The sequence below is a fragment of the Octopus sinensis genome, linkage group LG6 (assembly GCF_006345805.1).
Source record: "Octopus sinensis linkage group LG6, ASM634580v1, whole genome shotgun sequence".
Lineage (NCBI taxonomy): Eukaryota > Metazoa > Mollusca > Cephalopoda > Octopoda > Octopodidae > Octopus > Octopus sinensis.
Genome location: NC_043002.1, coordinates 63,453,446 through 63,463,851, shown reverse-complemented (window position 1 = coordinate 63,463,851; position 10,406 = coordinate 63,453,446).

Below are 10,406 nucleotides of genomic sequence, written 5' to 3'. Positions count from 1 at the left end.
ATGTATTTACGTACCTAAGTGTATGCATTTGTATAGTTGTATGCATGCATGTATGAGTCTATATGTGTATGTATGTAAGTTTATGTGTGTGCGCACGCACAATAGTGTCTCCGTATGTGTGTGTGTGTGTGTCTGTGTGTTTGTGTGTGTGAGCACGCGCTATTGTTTGTGTGTAGACATACATTCATATGTTACAGGCACAAAGGCTTGCATAAATACATCCTTATAATAATAAGAACATATGCACACACGTATATGTTGCTATGTAACTATCATTAATGTATAACACATACACAAGCGCATGCACACGCACACATATTTATATATATACATACACACAGACACACACATACATATAGACATATATATATATATATCATGCATATACACACACATATAATATATATAAATACACACACATCTCTGTCTCTCTCTGTCTCTCTGTATCTCTCTCTCTATATATATACATATATATGTATATATATGTATATATATATATATATATATACATATATGTATATATATATATATATATTTATATATGTACATATATGTATATATATATATATATATATATATAATATATATATATATATATATATATATATATATATATATATATATATACATATCATATTAAATACATATATAGTTATATGTTGAAATGTTTGTACATGCGTATGTTTAATCAAGCCACATTTTACTACGAAACTTAGGCTGTCCACTGTTTCCTGGAAGCCATTTACTCCAAAATCAACAGAGATATTTTATATAATCCCGTCGAAGGTTTGAAGATCTATTCACCATTCCTACATTACAATTATGTTGTTCAACCTGTCCACGATTTTGTCATTTGTTAACTTTTCTTTCTTATTCCCCACCCCCATCGATGCCCTGTTTTCAAGGTATTGTTTGTGTTGCTCTATCTGTCGTGTCCTCTTACAATTGTTGATTGTTCTATGCATATTCGGAGATGAAATGTTTGAAATATAAGTTGTAAGGAGCGAATGCATATACATATAGGGATATTACTTCACCTGGCTCTACATTTACGTAGCTTATATGTACACATTCATGTGCCAAGGAACGGCATCGATATATGCATGAATATAGACATATATAAGTCCATAAATATATGCATATTTATATATGCATATGTATATATATATATATATATATATATATATATATATATATATATATATACTATGTATGTTATGTCTGTGTTTTGTATGTATGTATATATATATATATATATATATATATACACATACATACAAGACACAGACATAACATACATAGTAAAATAAATACATACATGCATACATTAATATATACATACATACTCATATGCATACATATAAACATAAATATAGAGATCTCGCATAGGTACAGTGATAGCAATAATCTAGCGATGCAACTCAGTATATAAAGCGTAAAATAAAATTTCAAGAAGACAGTGATTTCGTAATCAATGTCTTTAGCACAATGATGTTTCTGTTGCAGTGTAAGGTGCTGAAAGATTAGCACTTAGTGTTAGTGCACCAACGTGTGCACAAATACAGCCGCATACCTACATACCCACACACAAACAGTAGCTTACGCAGATACAGACTCACACACACTCACATACAGGCACATATATATTGTTTGGATTATTTCATTGTTGATTTTTTATAGACAATTTGCAGCTATTATTCACTTTTCGTCGTTAATAACAAACACAATGTTATTGAACAATGTGTCAAAAATGCTGTCAGATTCGTAGAGATGTTACCTTCTTTGGATGAAATAAATCATAGTCTTCGCCGATCTCTCCACCCTGGTTTCATCCTTCCAAGGACAATATTGTCTTTTTTAGTTTCCGGAATCGTCAAAGTTTAAATCTTTGCTATCAAACTAGTCCGCCGGACATTACAATCTCGAATCCTTTGTTTACCTAGATTCAGTGGTCTATAAGTCACTGAAATCAAAACGTTCCTCCATGAACGGAACGTTAGCCGGTTGAAAGATTATTTATTGACAGAATTGAGGTATGGAGCAACGTGAAATGGTGTTTTTGCATCAAAAGGCAGCGCACCATGTTCATCTGGAATTGAAACAGCGATGTTGCGACTATGAGTGCCCTAACCACAATACGACGCATCTTATTTTCTTTGCATGGGATAAGCGAAATCAGGTGAAATACCATACGATATACGCTCCATTTCCCTATACATTCTGAGTTTATACCATGCTGTCTCAGAAAAGTCTGTGATACTTTAGTCTGAAGCAGTGATCTTCAGCATAAAACAAGTTGGAAAATCTAATGTAAACAAAATGTTCTTGTTTATTTCTACAACTGATACTGTACGCAATGATTGAATGGTACAGTGAAATATCAGAATAAAGAGATGGGGAAAAATAATAATATTGGTAATGATAGTGGGGAAGGTGGTCGCAGAGATAGTATTATTATTATTATATTTTTTTTAAATGAAATATGGTCCATTGTCTTTTGCTGAACCGGGGTCATCCTTTGACCCTAGGGTCACAGCAGGTCTTCATCTCATGGATAGTACACGAAAATGTGTGCGGAACCTAGCAACACTATTTTCTGAAGTTGTCTACATGAGTAGAGGTGTTGGTGTTGATGTTAGTGGTGGTAGTGTTGATTTCTAATTCTGACTGAAAAATTCTTTCTATTTTTTTTCTGAATTGAAATGTATATTTTAAGAAGGACCGAATAACACTGGATTTCGCATTTCGACATTCATCACATTCATTATACTGTCACACTGAAAGCTAATAGACATTTGTCTTATCTATATCAACATTTTCACTGACGGTGATACAATGGAAATACTGAGATCCAAAAGAATAACAGTTTAGTTGATGTTCATATGTCACCACCTATCAATTTTAGATGTTACTATGAATATATCGAATTACATATTACTGTATGTTGCATTAAATAACTTGGTATTTTTGCTCAGGGATAATAACCCGACAGCTTTAACACACTGGCTAATATGCAATTGCTCAATGCGAAACCAAGCCTGGCTACCAGCATAAATATATCAGCAAAGACATGTGATACTAGGTTGACTAATGCTGGATTGAAACGGAAACGGAAAGATAGGTATGGGCGCAGAAATGGCTGAGTGAATAATATAATCTCTTTGAATCTATGCAGTTTCGGGTTGAATGTGCCACGGAGTACGCTCTAATATAGTGGACCGGGCTTTAGGGCGGCGAGCTGGCATAATTGTTAGGATTCCGGACGAAATGCTTAGTGGTATTTCGTCTGCCGTTACGTTCTGAGTTCAAGTTCCGCCGAGGTCGACTTTGGCTTTTATCCTATCGGGGCCGATTAAATAAGTACCTGTTACGCACTGAGGTCAATATAATCGACTTAATCTCTTTGTCCGTTCTTGTTTAGTACCCTGTGGACAAGAAAATGAAACAATTAAAGTAAAAGAGAAAGGTTGAAATATATTCACTTATTTTTGAGTTTTTATATACAGTTGTATAATTCTTACTGGCTGGAAAATACGATTTAGCTTTTCTCGCAAATAATTTACTACAAAAAGAAATTAATGTTTTAAAATTAGTACGTTTCAGTGAAGAATCTACTAAAACATTACAACATTGCTGAATTGCAAAATTCTATAAGAATAAAATAAATATAATAGGAGAAACATTTAGTAAAAGAAAACAAACATAATGCAATATGAATTACAGAAAGTAAACTCTGCTAGGCTATGGAGCAGATGAAGATATTATGATAAATATCAGGCAACAAAACCGTGACAGTCATTGCACTGAATAAACTACTTATGATAAAACTACTTATGATAAAATATTGCAAAAAGACACAAATATTACAAAACTTTACGAACAACACCTGCTCTTATTCCTGTAACAAATGAACAAACTGCATTTGTGTAACATAATTCCCACACGGACATGAGTTTTTGAGACTGCATGGACTTCTATGATATATCAATCATGGAGTTGCAACAAAATTCCTGACAGAATATACTGGTACCCAAAACAGAGTTATTCATTCTTTCACATTAAAGCCAATAAATAATTATGGTATATTAAATTTTCATCAATATTAATTTCGTCCATGAAGTATTAGTATTATCAGAATTATAATATAAATACACCAGGAAGATTAACATAGATGTAGTGTACCTTCATTTACAAAATTCAAGCAGTTGTAGACTCCAGCTATATCCATTCTTCTTTAAGGGTTTCAATAGTGCTTGCACCCTGGGTGTCAAAAATGAAATATTTTGGGAAGATGCATTTCAGTTGCTACGTGGATATTTGCTTTTACCGTAATTAAACAGATGTAAACTTATACCAAAAGAGGTACCACCGTATATTACACTGCTATACACTGCATCTTCTAAGGAGAAACTTGCTAAGATGATTTTTGGCCTATTTAGCCTATACTAAGAAGAGAGCCCAACAAGTGATTACTAAAAATTACTAAATACCTAAAAATATCTAAATACCGTTAGCTATGACAGTGGCTGTATAATCATTTGTCATAACGTAGAATACTTTTCTGAAAGAAGATTCCATTTGAATGTGCTCTGAGTTATGGGTTCTGATAATGTGTTTCCTTTTTCCCTATTAATCGTAATAATTATAAATATTAAATTTCTAAATATCTCATAGAGATATGTGCGGTGGTGGAGCGATAGAGTGGTTGTATACTGTCAACTTAACGTGACAGTCCCGTAAAGGGAATTACACTACCGCTATTTAGCCCTAGGAAGCATCGACGCTTCCTGTCGGCCTTGACACATTTCCTGTGTCCTTATATATATACGAAGGGGAGACAAACACCCCAACAGCTAGGCCTGCATTTAGAGACATGCATGTTTCTGGGTCTTGCCCATCATCAGTCTAAATGCAGGCCTAGCTGTTCGGGGTGTTTGTCCCCCCTTTGTAAATATATAAGGACACAGGAAATGTGTCAAGGCCGACAGGAAGCGTCGATGCTTCCTAGGGCTAAATAGCAGCGGTGTAATTCCCTTTACGGGACTGTCACGTTAAGTTGACAGTATACAACCACTCTGTAATAATTATAATTATTAGATAATCATTTGTTAGTGAGTATTTTGGGAGTTTGGCACTTACCATTTAAGTAATTATGGTTAAATATGCCTCTTTATCATGAAGAGAATCACAAATTTAAATTATGCAGAAATGGTTTTCTTGCACGTGTACAACCGATATTCATGTGATATAATGTGGTGATATTTGACTTACGTTTCCTCATACTAAACTTTATATCTATACTATTCAATGTCATATTTAAACCTAGTATTTGGTACTCTGTTGAAGAGAAATTAGTTGTAGAAAATAGCGGCTGATATCAAAAGATATACGGCTCGTGCAAGGCCTTATGAGCTAATATTCAATCCATCAAATTTTTTTAAAAATATTTAAACGAATTAATATGTTGGTTAAATGTCGGTTAAACGACAGGAAATTGACTCAATTGAGGTTAATATATAAAAAATAATAATAATTCGAATTGTTGAATAGTTAAGATAGCTTGAATTAGTTTTCTTGCTGTTTTGATAATTACGGAGGTAGTCAAAACTTATCTTCATAGATTCTGCCGTTAATAAATTGGAATTTTCTCTCGATTTTGTTCAGAATCTACAAATTAATAAATTGAGAATTTTTGTAAATTTTTGACACGCAGATATATTTTCACATCATTAGTTCTGACGGCAGCGTTGAATCCAGGAAAATGTAGAGATTTTCATAACTGAGGTTTTCTTACAGATTTGAGTAATTCATTTAGATTAGTCAAGCATAAAGGCGAAATAATTGAAGTTACAAAGTTACATGAATATGTAATACCCAACTATTAAGATATACATATATTAATGCGCATGAGTGGCCGTCTGGTAAGTAGCTTGTTTACCCAGAATGCAACACTTGTTGGTCTGGACTGCTACAGTGAGCAGATGTGAATTTCGGCTCCGCGAGCAGAAAAAAAGAACAAAAAGAAAAATTGTCAATTATGGCTCGCTATAACGAGCAAAATACTGGGTTCTCAGCACCGTAACGGTGAATTGAGAATTTTGCTTGAAAATTCTTCTTGTGAATTCTAGTGGGCGTATCTCGCCAGAAAAATAAGAATAAGCCATTTGGATTACCTTTTTGGAGTATTATACAAAGGATTCCCTGTCTGTGCTATTTGTGAGATTTTTCTTTTACTTTTCCCTTCTTCTATTATTTCTTTCTTTCTAAATTTTGGTTCATTCTTTTCATTACTTTAATTTCAGTTTCCTCCCCTCCCCTTTATTTTGTTTTATTTTTAATCGGTTTAATTTTTTGGCAGACTGTCTTTTGAACTACTTTTGAACTGTTTTTTGACATGGCAGAGAAGGAACTTAAAAAGAAAAACTCTGTCTTAGAGTGGGAAATTAACCCGCCTAAGCAATGGTTAAAAGATATGGAAGAGCAGACGCTGGTACTTAGAACGTATTCTAAAGTTCTTAATTCCATCACCGTCTTCCCGAAACAAGTCATAAAAAATGAACTTAAAAAACATTTGTCCTCTGTAAAATATATATCCCGTGGTGTCAAACATGCAACCGTATGGTTGCTGTTTGACAACGGGAAAAAGGCTCGCCATTTAGCGAGTCAGCCTTTAGAAGGCAAAGAAATACTGTTTCTCCCGTTATATTAAGAAAATTAATACGAGCCTGGATATGTGGGCTCCCCCCGGGAGCCGAAGCGGATTGGATTGAAGATACCATCCGACGGGGACTGGGAGATGGCGGGCCCAGGCTCTTAAATGTAAGAGTATTGCCGACGGTCGATTGTGAAGGGTCAAAAGCGATTTTGACCCTGTGGACCTCATCGGCCGCAACAGAACTGGCTGCAGGTATCCGGTAAAGTGTCACTCGTGCCTGCAGCCAAGCTACATTAAAAGGAACTGCCCCCAGGACCATGTTACAGTCCTGGAACAGTCACTAGATGCCACCTCCCCTACCCGGTCAAAGGGAGAGGTGGATGTGGTCGAGGAGGCTTCAGCCTCCTCAACTCAAAAAGGATTAAAAAGGAAGGCGGGCAACAATAGTTGCCCGCCGAAGTAACCTAAGGCTTCGGAAGGCGGGGGAGAGTCTCCGGACAAAGCGGAAGAGCTCCACTCTCCCGAAGCCAGGAGGAAAAGAAAAAAAAGAAGGAAGAAGAACGGGTCATCTCAGCAGGGAGATGATGTGCCGACTGCATGTCCCGAAGCTGTGCCACCCACGGTTGAAGAAACCACCCCCACCCTTAAAGATGATCAATTAATTATCTTTTTCTACAAGAGCGGGGAGGTGGAAAAACAGTCGATATGCCCTTCTCACGGGATCCCGAATGGCCTCCACAGATAGCTGTGGAGGTCATAAGATTTCCCTTGTGGAAAAGGCTTAAAGGATTTGGGGAGGAGTGTCGCATATGGCCGGGTGGTCCTTACACGACTTACATGTCCTACATGAGTGAGGCATGGGAAATGGCGGGATACAGGAACTCAAGCGGCATTGAAGATAATGATGAATATATCGAAGAGTAGGAGGTGAAAGACCCTCGTTACAGGGTTTGAAACCTCATCTTATTGGATTATTTTGTAGTTGTTTATAACCTCAATTTTGTGCTTTAAGAAAAAAAAAGAAAAGATGTCAAGTAAGAGTTTTTAGTGCCTCACCCTTGTAAGAGGTTCGAAACCTCATATTGATTTAAAAAAAAGAAGAAAATATGCTTTCGAGAAAAATCCAATCGGCGGGTGTTGGGTTTCGTCTCTCATTTATACACTATATTTCATTTTCATTCATTAATGTATTTGTCCAGCCCGCAAAGCCCTTTGTACTGTCTATATGACAAATTTATGAAATAAAGTAGCTAGTTTACCAACCACATGGTTCCGCGTTCAGTCCCACTGCATGGCACTTATGGGCAAGTGTGTTCTTATATAGCCTCAGGCCAAGCAAAGCCTTGTGAGTGGATTTGGTAGACGGAAACTGAAAGACGCCTGTCTTATATATTTATATGTATATATATATATATATATATATATATATATATTATATATATATATATATATATATATGTATATATATACATATTTGTATATATATATATATATATTTATATATATGTATATATATATGTGTGTGTGTATGTGTATATATATATATGAATATCATTATCTATATCAGTTACAGTTGCCGACTCCCCCCTCTTCTAACCATCTGTGACTATATAGATCCTATTATCTCTGAGTATTATATATATATATATGTGCATATTTATTAATACATACACACTTATCTCTATGTGTGGGTGTATGTATGTATGTGTGTGAGTACGAATGCGCAGAAGCAAATACCGATATAGACATGTACAGAAGGATATTCTGTGAGAAATACATATGGATGAAACATCCTAATGAAAACTGTAATTGGTCATACTTCACTAAATATTGACGCTTTACGGCTATTGCATATTTACCAGAGATGAAGAAAGTAATATCAATCTGAGATGAGGATATTTATGCCATGCAATAATAATATTACGGGTTAGTCGCGCCCTTTTCCGTTTTAGACATGTTATTCTTTTCTACAAATTTGTATATATAGACAACAGCACTGCATATATAAGTACATACATACATGTATGTATGAATGTATATATATATATATATATATATATATATAGATATATATATATATATAGATATATGCATAGATGTGTGTGCGTGTTTGTGTGTATGTGTATACACATACATATATAGACACACAGATAAACATTTACATATATATTTATATATATACATATATAAACATTTATTCATATATATATGTATATACACTTATAAACACACACACACACACACACACACACACACATATATATATATATATATATATTTTTATATACATACATATATATACACACATATACGCAATTATCTGTGTCGGGTGCGGGGTGATGAGTCATAGACTAGACTGAAGTGCTACGAGTGAGAAGGAAGTTGGACATAAAAGCAGACGGCCAGAGACATATTGGAAAAGAAAATCAGATACGTACAAGGAGAAAGAGAGAGAGAGAGAGAGGGGGGGAGAGAGAAAGAGATTTAAATATTCGACTGATGTGAATGTAGATAGCTAGCAGTATATGTAGATACGGAAGTAGGTGAATAATAGGAACTGCATTTTTTGTAAAACCTTGACTGTGAGAATCAAGTATAGATCTAGCGTTAGTTAGAGATCATTCGTATTGAAACACTTATGGCTGAACTCTATACTTGGTTTCGGTATTCTGGTATCTGACTGTTATACAATATCTGTCACATTATTATTATTATGAATTTGCTTTTATTTTAACATTCTAATATCTTTTTTTAAGACGATGATAAGTTCTTCCTTTTCAGTCCAACAGCACAATCAATTCTATTTTTGTGACACTGAACTGTCTCATTGGGAAGGTAATATCTTGAGATGGAGTTTGAATGACTACAAATAATGTGTTGGTCAATATTTTATTGTCAACTATTTTGTATCTCTCGTTACACCGGTATCAAATACGGTTCATTTAAGTCATTCATACACCATTGATTTGTTTCACGCAGACATTTTATGGGGATAATATTTATCTTGTGACGATTTCTATCGCAGATATCTGTTTATATACGCGTCTGCACGAACGTGTTAAATGTAAATGTTCCACATAGATATCCACACAGTTATACTAACACGTATACATAAACATTCCCACATACGTGTTAATAAGCTCTACCTGAAATGGTGGAAACAGGAAATATAATGTATGGAATACATTCATCAGATTATGTATTTGCCTTCAATAATGAAAATTATGCAATCAGAATATTTGAGAATACATTTAAAGATTTACACGTATGGAAACACTGGGGATAAGGCTATACGTATTCGTACGTGAAACGATATAGTTATTCAAATGTTTAATATTACAAAGCAAACCCTTTTTTTATAGATGTCTACGATTACAAAACGTTCTGTCGTCTTTGTTAAAGGAAAATGGATGTTCCTTCATTCTACATATAATATATTTTCTATGTTACAATAATGTATTATAATGTAGAAATCTAATCATCAATAAATAAAGCACGGACAGAAATATGGTAATGAAGAGTTAAAATGGCAGAAATGTAACACCAAATTTTCACTTGAAAAAGCAATATTATCGAAAGCTAATTAAATGTACGTAAGAGTACAACAGATGAATACTAGAAGATAGAAATAATGAGAAGGCGGGAAAAGAAAGACAAAGTAAGGAAGGCGGGAAATTTCGTTGTGAAATGGCTGAATATAAAGAGCATAAAAATTAGTATGGCCAGTGATTATTTCAGATAACCATCTAAA